We start from the raw sequence: 12606 nt of genomic DNA on the forward strand, positions 1-12606 counted from the left end.
TCATTATTAATTGGTAATTAATTATTATTAATTGGTATTTATAATTAATTTATTTTTACTTAATTATTCATTGGTTATTATGTTTCTAATATTTATGTATTGGTATTTGTAAATAGTTTAGATTTATTTGATAATACATTTTTTAAATATTGTAAAATATTAATTTAGTATGGTATTTTTAACTTTTACGCTATCCAACACTTTTCCTACTGTTGCACTCTTTGGAGTGGGAATAGTATTTTTTACCCCTACGCTATCCAACACTTTCCCTACGTTTGCACTCTCTGGAGTGGGAATAGTAATTTTTACCCCTACGGTATCCAACACTTTCCCTACTGTTGCACTCTTTGGAGTGGAAATAGTAATTTTTTCCTCTACGCTATCCAACATTTTACTTACTGTTGTTTTTTTTTAGTTATACTACTATTTTATTCCCTGTGTTATTTAATATATTTTGTATAGTTTTAGCTAATGTAGTATATAATTCATGCTAAAACTATTCAAAGTAAAAAAAAAAATGCAATTTGTTTTGCATAATTATTTAATTTTTATTTATGTTAATATTTTATGTGGATAGATGAATTTGTTTAATCCATAATATTCTTGATTATAAAAAATATTATTAAGTAAGTATATATATATATATATATATTATATTATATGTATATGTTAGATACATTTTGTATTAAATTATGTATATTACCTATTAATTTGAAATATTATATATTATTTTTACCTATGTTTATTATATTTTTAAGTATTATTTAATTTATTTTCCATATTTTTTTAATTTAAAAAAACGATTTTTTTTTGAAAAACGATATTTTTTACATCAATATTTTTTTCTGATATCTTTGTACTTACCTTGTTGTAGATAGGATGTCGATATTGTTGACATCTATATTAATGCTCCGGTATTTTTGTACCTCGATATTATGTCTTTCTATATTTTTTTTGTCAGAAATTTGCACATGACACAACGCAATATTGTCGGCCATCTTGCATTACACCTCACATCTACTGTCCCTGGGCATTGTCGTTGATTTGTGTTTATCTGTGTGTGCTGTGTGTGTTTTATGTTATGTGGTGTGACTGCTAATTAGAGTGTGTCCTGTCCTCCACACACATTTGTAGCACATTTGTAGCATGCACATTGAGGGCACATGTGACTGATCTTTACCTGTCAGTGTGTGGAATGTACAGTTGAGGTTATGGTCTGTAGTTGTGTGAGTAGGCCAAGGACTGGCAGTGCATTTTTTAGATTTTCGTACGTGATGGCCCTGTGTAGCCATCTTGACAGGGCATTTGCATTCACTCTCAGGGATAGCATAGTGACAGGAGTGTTCTTGTGGGACTGAGGTGTGTGTGTGTGTACGTGACTAGTGTGTGCTGGTGGCAGTAGTCATTGCTTCCAGTCCTACTCCCACCCAGTACAATTGTGCCAGCATGTTTCAGGGTTCCATAACAGGATGTACAGAGTTACATACAAGATGACTTGCTTTGATGTCTGTGGCTGTGTATTTGAGGTAATTTTAGACTATTTGTACATGTGCCTCACCAGGTTCTGGGATTCCAGCTAATCCAGTTATGGCCTCCTGTGGTAGGAGGTCCCGCGCCTTCACCTCCCAGGTGGTGAAATGCACCGGTTTATGACGTCCACCGCCAGTCATGGTGCTCAGGGCATGTTCTCTGGCAATGAGCCTCTTTATCCTCCTGCGAACGTGAAAATATCAGTTCCGGACATCCTCCTTTGTGCGCAAGGTAGGTGAACGGGCATTCACCTTGTTGACAATTCTCTCCCACATCTTGGTTCTCTAGGACTGGGAGGTCTGTTGGGCCAAGATGCCAAATAACTGTGGCTCAACTCGGATGATTTCATCTATCTTCACTTCCAACTCAGAAGCTAAGAACTGTGGATTCTTCTTTGGGGGCATGGTGATGGGTGTTGGTGGAGATGTATGTGTATGTGAAGGTGAGAGTGAGTGAGTGTGAGTGGATGTGTGTTTCTGTGGTGCTAGTTGTGTGGAGGTTGTATGTTGGATCAGTTGTGTGTGTTTGTGGTGGCTAGATTAGTTGTCTGTGTAGTAGTGTGGTCTGCTTTCATGTCTGTCGAAGTAGCAAATGGTGTTGGGAAGCTTTGGCTCCTTTTATATAGGTTGGGTTGTGGGTGTGTCTTATTAATTGAAATTGTTTATTTTTGGAGATGACATTGCCTTTTTTAGTAGTCTTTTTTCTGTTTCCATCGTAAAACAAATTCACATTATGTAAGTCAATTTGACGGCACCTGATGCTTGTTCTTGTGTACTATTCATACTAGGCTATGTGGCATTGTTCGCTTCCAAGTCTGTCGTGTCATGAAACTTGGCTATGTGGCATCAAACGCATCCGAGTCTGTTGGGTCGTGTTAATGCTTGGCTATGTGGCATTGTTCACGTCCGAGTCTGTCGGGTCGTGTTAATGCTTGGCTATGTGGCATCATTCGCGTCCGAGTCTGTCGGGTCTTGTTAATGCTTGGCTATGTGGCATCGTTCGCGTCTGAGTCTGTCAGGTCTTGTTAATGCTTAGCTATTTGGAATAGCTCTCGTCCAAGTCTGTCGTGTTGTGTTAATGGTTAGCTACATGGAGTCGTTTGCGTACTTGTCTGTTGCGTCGGGTTGATGCTTGGCTATCTCGACTCTTGCGTATACAAGTCGTTCGTGTGTGGCTCCTTTCCTGCTGACTCAGATGTATAATATGATTTCCGGCGAGTCCGTCATACATTTCAAGCATTGCATTGTACTCAACCATTTGTAAGACATCTGTACGGTTCAGGTGGAAAAATTGCCGTATCGGGTTGGACGTTTTCCGTCCTAAATCGGAATCGACATTAATGTGCTGTCCGCACCTCCTGAGCCCCAGCTTCACATTCAAGTCCTGAAGTCCCTGTGTTCTGTAGGATCACATCAGGCCCAGCTCTAGAATTCTTCATCTCGGAGTGTTACATGAGCCATGAATTTGCCAAGGCGAAGTGTGCATAAGTCAACAGCGGATTTTGGGAGATCTGCTTTTAAGACAATGGCAACATTTGCCTAATATGGACATATCTTAGAGGAATTATTTTAATTTCTAGGATCCATATCTGTTGACCATGCACAGTGCCCGTTCTATTGTCTGCGAATCTTAACTATATCTTATCGGAGCTTGCATGCTTTGTCTTATTTTAATGCAGTGGGAGTGTCATACCATAATCTGCTGTTCAGTTGTGGGTAGTAGCAGATAGAGGAGATAACATCAGCTTCCATCTGTGCTGGGTGACGTCTGTTTACACATTGCAACAGTGTCACTGGTCCATAGTTGAAAGATTTAAAGCAAATTTTTACATAGAGTTAGTAGTTCTCCTCAGGGGTTTATTGGAATATAAATGACAAATTGTGCTTTCTTAGTCATAAAAAAGGTTTAAATAAAATTGTCTGGAGGCAAATGGCGACTGGTAACTCTTCAAATAATCAATCAATCAGGAAATTGTAAGCATGCTACTCACCTGTGAGGGTCTCAATGTGCTGGGGTGAACCACAGTTCTGTTCAATCGAAGAGCCAGGTCTTGCTTACCTGCTTGAAACCTATGGTTTTTTCAGTGAATTTCTAAGGTTTTTAAATTATAATTCCTAACTATAACCTGCCTGTAACCTATGTTTTTTTCAGTGAATATATATATATATATATATATGTATTAATTATTATATATGTGTGCTTAACTTTTTCTAATCAAGTTTATTTCGTATATTTGTTAAAATATATTCTACATCTATTTTACATTAATGCTACGGGTTAATATGTATCATTTTAATTTATATATATTCAAAAAACAATATTTAATACAACAAGATTTATTACAGTGATATTTTTCCAATATTTTTGTACTTAATTTATAGGATGACGATTTTTTTACATCGATATTTTGGTCACCATATTTTGGTATGGGGATATTTTTAGGGTCGATATTTTGCCAGTGAATTTCACCAGCAACCCTAGTTCTGGTCTCCTTGGTTCTGGTCATACTAGTTCTTCTTGTCCTATTCTGCTTGTTATAATAAACTTTGCCTTTTGGCCATCATGGCCCATCTTGGTTGTCCCAGTCTTGTTCCACCAACTATTGTACCTGTTTCATGCTCCTGGTGCAAGTCACCTTGTCCTCAACTTCCTAGCTTTGGTACCACAGGACCTGGTCCATCATGTCTCACATGCCTTGGCCCTCTAGTTACCTTGTCCTCAAATTCCTTGCTGTGGTACCACAGGTCCTGGTCCATCATGTCTCACGTGCTTTGGCCCTCTAGTTACCTTGTCCTCAAATTCCTAGCCATGGTACCGCAGGTCCTGGTCCATGAATTTGAATTTAATTTGAATTTGAATTTGAATTTGAATTTAACATTATTTATATAGCGCACGTACGCCGACGGCTTCATGGCGCTGCAACTAACAGATATCAGGGCGGGGAAGGCAGGAACTAGGTATGGGAAAAGGCAAGGGTGCTAATAAACTAATTGAAGGATTTAATAAACAGGTAAGTTTTAAGCTGTTTCCGGAATTGGGAGTAGAGAGTTAGAAGGGAGGGAATTCCAGATGAATGGAGCAAGAGTCGCAAACTTCGATCCTCCCCATTTCTTCCTCCGGAACCTCGGAACAGTGAGTAGGGCTTTGGTGGATGAACGCAGTTCCCTAGTAGGTACATATGGGGTGATCTCAGATGAAATAAAAACCGGTGCCGTACCTAGTCGTGCTTGGAAGATAATTGAAGCAAGTTTGAATTGATCGCGTTCGCGTACTGGGAGCCAATGTAAAGATTTAAGGAGGGGAGTGACATGGTGGGATTTTGGCAGTTTAAACACCAGCCGTGCCGCCTGGTTCTGGATCTGCTGCAAACGCCTTAAGCTATATGCAGGTATACTTGCATATAGGGCGTTGCCGTAATCCAGGCGGGAAATGACCATTGCCAAAATGATCAATTTCAGGGCATCAAAGGAAAAGAAACGGGACACCTTACGTATAGTGCGTAGTGAGAGAAAAGAAGAAGACACCAGAGAACTAACCTGGGAGTGAAGGGTGAGCTGGGAATTGAGTTTAATGCCCAATGTTTTTACTGAGGTTGAGGGGACAGGTGGGGAACCTAGGGAAGGGGGCCAAAATATGGAAGACCAGGGACTGGATGAACCACCTGTCAACACCAGCTAGGTCTTGTCTGGGTTGAGTTTCAGATGGTTGTGGTTCATCCAGTCCCGGATATGAATCATGATAGATTTAAAATTAGAAACAGAAGCAGGGGAAGAAGACAGGTTGAAAATGAGTTGGAGGTCATCCGCATAATTAAATACGTTGACCTCCATTTGCTGCAGTGAAAAAATAAGAGGGGCAATGTAAAGGTTAAACAAAAGGGGTGAAAGGGAAGAGCCTTGGGGGACCCCGCACTGAACTTTCCGGAAGTCCGCGGAAAAATCACCCAGGCGAACCGCCTGGGTGCGGTCTCTCAGGAAGGAGGATAGCCATACCAGGGCGGTACCCCCGATCCCCGCCGCCCTGACACGGGATAGTAAGATGGTATGATCAACTGTGTCGAAGGCGGCTGAGAGATCTAGGAGGACCAAGGCCTGGGTCTGGTTAGTATCCATCCCCTCCCTGAGGTTATCAAGGACCGCAAGTACCACGGACTCCGAAGAGTGTGCGGGGCGAAAACCAGCCTGGCGAGGAGCCAAAGCCCCATACATCTCCACAAAAGAGCTCAAAGTGCAGGTGACATGGCGCTCGAGCACTTTTGCTAAGAATGGCATGAGGGAAATGGGGCGATAGTTGGCGGGGGCTGAGGGATCTGCGCCCGGTTTCTTCAAAATAGGGACGATAACAGCAGTTTTGAGTGAGATGGGAACAACACCCTGAGAGAGAGAACTATTAAGAAAGTGAAGGGGGGGGTCAGAACAAGTGATAAAAATGTGACGGAGGATGTGAGCAGGGCAGGGATCTAAGGGGGAGCCGGATTTAACAAGGGGGATTATCGAGGCCAAGGAATCCTTGGTCAAGGGAGGGAAAGTGGCGAGTCGTCCCTTAGGGGGAGGACACTGAGGGTCTACAAAAGTAGGGGAAGGAGGAGGAATATTAGCTTTGATCGTGGCAATTTTCTGGATAAAAATGTTGTTTAGGGAGTGACAGAGTTCCTGGGAAGGAGTAGGCTTCAGGGTGGTTCTGTCGGAGAATGCCAAGTTGTGCACAATCGAAAAAATTTCCCTTGATTGGTTCTCAGCTAAGAGAACTTTAGAGGAGAAATACGCTGTTTTAGCCACCAAGATAGCCTTTTTGTATTGAGTCAGGATGTTGGTAAACTCCAATCGGAGTGAGGGGCAGTAGTTTCCGCTCCAGGCACGCTCCGCTCTGCGTACCGCTAATTTGGTCGTTTTTAGCTCTTCATTGAACCACAGGTTAGCATCCTTCTCTCGCTTCGTGGTGATCTGTTTCAGAGGGGCAATGGACTCACAACCTGAAGAGAGCCACTGATCAATGGACGTAGCTTGGGATACGGTAGATAAACCTAGTAGGGATGGAGAAGAGGCAGCAAGTAGGGTGGAAAGATTGTCGGGATCAATTCGCCCCCAGGCTCGGACCCAGACATTTTTAGGAAGTGAGGGCCTAACCCGGGGGTGGGTGGGAAGGTCAAATGAAATCAGGTGATGGTCCGACCAAGTACAAGGTGAAATAGAGAGGGATTTTACGGGACAATTCAAGGACCAAATCTGGTCCAAGATATGCCCTTTAACGTGGGTGGGAGAATGAATATGGGATATAAAATTAAGGGATAGGAGGGTATCTGTAAAATCTTTTGAGGAGGGGCATTCTGCGGGATCTGACGGCCAAAAATTAAAATCACCCAAGAGCAAGATGGAAGAGTGATTGACCGTGACCGTGGCCAATAGTTCCAAGAAGTTGGGGAGAAACAATAAAGGGGATTGGGGGGGCGGTAAATAAGTACACAGGTAAGAGGGGTTGTAATAGCAGTGGTACGAATAGCCAGGTACTCCGTAGTGGGAATATCTGGCAAAGAGATAGTTTGAAAAGGGAAGTCAGCCCGGGCAATGACCGCTACGCCACCTCCAGCCCGGCCATTAGAGCGATCCGCACGTATAGCATAATATGGGGCTGGGAGAGTGGCCAATAAAACAGGAAGAGAGTCTTCAGCAAACCAGGTCTCTGGTAAAAAAAGAAGGTCTGGTGCATGGAGATCCAGCAGCACCGAAAGTTCATGCGAGTGGGCTACTGCGGACCGGGTGTTCAAATAGTATACAGAAAGGGCTTTAGTGGCTCCAAGATTAACATCACCCCAGAGGGATTGGGGGGACTGTGATGGGAGGGGGGGATGGCGAAAGAAAGGGCAGGAGACAGACCAAGAGAACAAATGCGAGTACGAGTAATAGTGGCTAAAGGCCATGGGCCCTGGAGACAGCGGAGTTGGGCGGGGGAATAAGTAATGCCTTGGGCAGAGTGACGTGCCCCATGCCCCGGCAGGCCGCGGACGGGCGCCGACGGGCTTCACTTATGCGCGACTTTAGCGCGAAGTCGGCGCTCCCGCTGCGCTTGACCCAAGTGGTCATTTATGTTAGACTGCCGTGAACCACTAGTCCGCTGACCTGCACGGGTGAGAGGCAGGGCGGAAGTGGTGCAAGACCACACAGGAAGTGTCGCTCATGGGCTGACCCTCCGCTCAAACGGCACACAGCCGGGGCGGAACGGGGTCTGGAGCGAAGAAGATAGAGGTAAGCTAGCGTTCAGAATGATCAGAACAATTTTACCAGCGCAATGCTTTTAATCAGCAAACAACACAGTAATTAAAACACACACCATGCGCAACACAGCCCTCAATCGGCTGGGTTGTGCAAATTTAAAAATGAATAGAAGTAATCAGCATAGAGCGCGCGAGTAGCCTGCCCACCGCTGAAGTCTGCCACAGTTGTCTGAGCGCGGGGTGGGACAGGAACAAGATATACAAAAAAGTTCTGCAGACACTAGTCCGCTGACCTGCACGGGTGAGAGGCAGGGCGGAAGTGGTGCAAGACCACACAGGAAGTGTCACTCATGGGCTGACCCTCCGCTCAAACGGCACACAGCCGGGGCGGAACGGGGTCTGGAGCGAAGAAGATAGAGGTAAGCTAGCGTTCAGAATGATCAGAACAATTTTACCAGCGCAATGCTTTTAATCAGCAAACAACACAGTAATTAAAACACACAGCATGCGCAACACAGCCCTCAATCGGCTGGGTTGTGCAAATTTAAAAATGAATAGAAGTAATCAGCATAGAGCGCGCGAGTAGCATGCCCACCGCTGAAGTCTGCCACAGTTGTCTGAGCGCGGGGTGGGACAGGAACAAGATATACAAAAAAGTTCTGCAGACACTAGTCCGCTGACCTGCACGGGTGAGAGGCAGGGCGGAAGTGGTGCAAGACCACACAGGAAGTGTCGCTCATGGGCTGACCCTCCGCTCAAACGGCACACAGCCGGGGCGGAACGGGGTCTGGAGCGAAGAAGATAGAGGTAAGCTAGCGTTCAGAATGATCAGAACAATTTTACCAGCGCGATGCTTTTAATCAGCAAACAACACAGTAATTAAAACACACAGCACGGGCAACACAGCACTCAATCGGCTGGGTTGTGCAAATTTAAAAATTAATAGAAGTAATCAGCATAGAGCGCGCGAGTAGCCTGCCCACCGCTGAAGTCTGCCACAGTTGTCCATCATGTCTCACATGCCTTGGCACTCCCTCAGCCTATGTCTCCTGGGTTGGGTTATCCTGGTCTTGAATCTGTTCCTTGTCCTTTTAGTCCTCCTGGTGAGGCAGCCATTGATCCTGGTCCTCTTGATCCAGCTTCTCCTTGTTCAGTTCCTCCTGAGCCTGACCATTTTTGTTTTGGTCCTCATGGCCACCAATGTTCAATCCCTTGGACTATCAGGTCCTGGTTGGACTTCTTACAACTGATTCTCCTCACCCTGGACCTGCTACTTGCAATGAATGCTCTGCCCTGTTTGGTAATCTGAGCCCTGGTCCCCTAATTCCTGATCCTCGTGACCCTCTTTGCCCTGTTGCCAATCCTCCTGGTCATGATCCTTTTAGTTCATCTAGTCCTCCTTCCTCTGGTCTTCTGTGTGCCCTTGGTACTGGTCCCCTTGGTGTTCGTACTCAATGCCCTGCTTATCCTGGTCCTACTAGTCACTGTCCTTCAGGTTCTGTTCCTCATCCTCCTCTTCATATGGCCCCAATCCTACTGGCAGTAGTCCTCCTGCTCCTTGCGCACATGATTTTGTGATCCTGGCCCATCACACATCCTCTGAGCCTTTCCTAGATCTGATGATGCTTAGTGTTGAGGGTAAATGTTCCCTTCATCCATGACCTCAAGTTCATGCTAGCCTATGAATTTCCTGTCCCTTCAGGTGATGTTCCTGCCCTGCTTGCTCATCATTCTTATGTATTCCTCCTCCTCGTTATTTAGATCCCGGGCCCCGTGTTTCACAGGCTCCTGGTCCTGGACCTTTATTTCCTCCTTACCCTAATTCTCATCCATCAGTCCTCCTAATACTGCTTTCTGGTTTATCTAGGCTTCTAGTTAGCCTGTTCCTACCTTCTGCTCCTGACCCCTGTAGTCCTGGTTGTAGTTCTAGTACTCCTTTGTCTGGTCCTCGTGTATGATGTCTTCTGGTTCTGGTCCTTGCCTGGTTTTTCAGACCCTACTAGTCTTCCTGGTCTCCCTGTTCTACCTTGTTCTTGTCCATCTGACCTTGGTTCCCTCTATCATAATCCTCCTAGTAATGCTCATCTTGAGTCTGGTCTTGCTCATCCCTTTGTTACTGGTCCTCCTAGTTCCCATGATGCTTGTTAACCCTGGTTCATTTAGTCCTTGTCACCCTGATTTAGGATCCTCCAGAGTCTGACCCTCATTGAGCTTCTGATACCAGCTCCAATAAGCCTTGACATCCTGGTTATTTATATCCCTCCTGGTAATTTTCATCTAGGGCCTCCTGGTGACCCTCTTCAATTCCTGCTGTGGTCTTCCCGATCCTGTTTCATTTGCTTTCCTCTTGGTTATACTTGATCTGATCTCTATGGTCCTTCTTTCTCTGATCCTCCATTCCATTTGTCTCCTTGTACTGGTGCTCTTTTATCTGTCTACCTGGGTCTTCTTCTCCTGACCCTGGTCATGCTCATCCCTCTGGTCCAGGTTGGTTTCGCTGCACTCATGCCCTCCTAGCCATACTTGCTGTTAAGGTCTTCTACCCCAGATCTTACTTTTACTTTGGGCCCTTGCCCTCTAAGTCCGCATCCCCCTCTTCCACATACTCCTGTGCCTCCTGATCCTTTTCACCCTGGGTCGCCTAGTCCGATTTTCCTTGTCCTTTTCCTCCTCATCTATTTGTTCTTGGTCCCCTCTGGCATTGGTAACCCTGGTCCTCATGGTTTAGGTCTCCTCAGCCTGGCTCTTCTTGTCCCAGTAGTGGTAGGTCTGATCATCCTTGCCCTCCTGGTGGTCCACCCCCTGACCCTTATTCTCCTACTGGTCATCATCCTCATCCTACTGGTCCTTCTCCTTACTTTCCTAGCCCTCCTCCACAAAGTATTTAGTCAGGTACAGCTTTATATATTTTTTGGCTTCCAGATTTATTTTGCTGAAACAGCACTCTCAAGGACAGAAATGAGTGCTTAGAAGAGACATAACTATGCCCACTCAAAACACTGCTTGGTATGTTAAAAACCAAAACTACTATTCATAAGATACATTGTCTGGGTGACTAGAATGTTAGTGTGGCCGAAAAACAACAAGAAGAAATAAAGATATTTCTGTGCTTTGCATATTTATCGAGAAGGTAAACATGTCTGACACATTTCCAGGGTTACTACCCTTGGTAAATCTGAAAATGTGCCAACAAGCATGGGTTGCTGCATGGAAACGTCCACTCTCCAACCATGTAATACCCTCCCGGCGCAGAGTAATGCAAGGCAGTGACTATCAATGCTTTGGGTTAATCTTGATTTACCAAGCCAAGCAGGGCCCTACAAGATGGCTTTGTGTAGCAAATCTGATTTAAGGATCAGATTGCCCTTGGGTCCCTTGAGTGACACATTTCCAGTGCAGCCTTTCAATAAATCCGGGCCCTAGTGTGCATTGGTGTTTCTGATGGCTGATGCGTGTGCAACGCCCGAGACTCTTCCTGATACACCACTGATTGTATGTCAGTTTAATACACAGTCTGTATGTCAAGCTGACTGACGCATTCCCAATAATGGCGCTGTGCCACCTACAGCACAAGGGGCCTCGCCATGCATTGATCAGGTCCTTAGAATGTTTTCTCGGGCACTGGTAGAGTCTCCTCTATGCACATGTTGCAGGCATCTAATTTATGCTAGGCCCCACTGTCTAGGGCACCAATGCTGACTGTCCCCCTCCTCCTCTCTGCCCGCCACTTTAGAATCACCCAGCATTTACCGCCTGTGGCCCTATAACCTGGAGGCTAGGTTCTGATGCAACCATGCATTGTTCTGTCCGCCATGGGACCTCACATCTTTGAGATCAAAGCCTTCTTAATGGGCTTAGGTCTATGGGTAGTAATTAACCTGAAGTAAGCACATAGGAAGGCCTCGTGGATCAGTGTATTTGTTTCAGAAATGTGTAAACTACATTAGGTTATGTTATGTTATTTGAATTTATAAGAAGCGCACAGATACAACTACAACGCATCCAGCTCATTCAGAATCAGGCAGCCAGATTGATTTATGGTCTTCCAAAATTTAGCCACACCAATCCTCTCCTGAAGAACCTTCATTGGCTCCCAGTTGCCCAGCGCAGCCTCTTCAAACTTGGCTGCCTGATCCATAAAGCCCTTTCCTCTCAGGGACCCTATTTCATCTCCTCTCTTTTACACCGACATGCTCCTCTACGTGTTCTCCGCTCCTCCAATTCCAATCTTCTTACCCCCTGCTCCTTCAGGTGTAAGAAACATGGAGGCCTGAGATTTTCTACCCAGGCTCCTCCCTTCTGGAACTCCCTCCCCCCTGCACTCTGCCTGCTTCCCTCTTACACTCTTTTTAGAAAGTCACTTAAAACTTGGCTCTTCTCGTTGGCTCACAACTAGTTCACCCTGCTCTGTACCACTCAGCCCTCCCACCCCAGCGCCAAGAAACCGTAGGTGTACGTGCGCTCTTCAAGGTCCATTTATCATATCATATCATATCATACCCTTGGGTGTCCTGGCGCTGAGCTATCCTAAACGTTGGTCGATGCAATCAAAGAGAGAACAGCCAGGTCTTCAGACCCCTTCTGAAGAAGAGAAGATTGGCAGCATTCCTCAGGTGGAACGGTAACCCGTTCCACGCCTTGGATGTGCAGGTGATAAAACTCCCTCCCCAGCCATTTTTTAAGGTCGTGTTTGGACATATTTAGCACCCAAGGATCGCAGTGTCCTACTGGGGGTATACCATTTAAACCTCTTCCTCAGATGGTCGGGCCGGTTCCATTAAGGGCTTTGAAGGCTATGCAAAGGGCCTTAAAGCAAACCCTTTGTTTCACCGGGAGCCAGTGTAACCGAGTTAGTTCTCTTCAGA

General features: G+C 45.3%; 1 protein-coding gene across 3 annotated transcripts in view; it reads left to right on the forward strand.

Moving 5' to 3' along the window:
* LOC144791850 (putative cation-transporting ATPase 13A4) overlaps nt 1-12606 on the forward strand; it is a 395602-nt gene that overhangs the window by 120342 nt on the left and 262654 nt on the right. The window lies entirely within an intron of this gene.

Source organism: Lissotriton helveticus, chromosome 11, assembly GCF_964261635.1.
Source record: "Lissotriton helveticus chromosome 11, aLisHel1.1, whole genome shotgun sequence".
In the NCBI taxonomy this organism is placed as follows: Eukaryota; Metazoa; Chordata; class Amphibia; order Caudata; family Salamandridae; genus Lissotriton; species Lissotriton helveticus.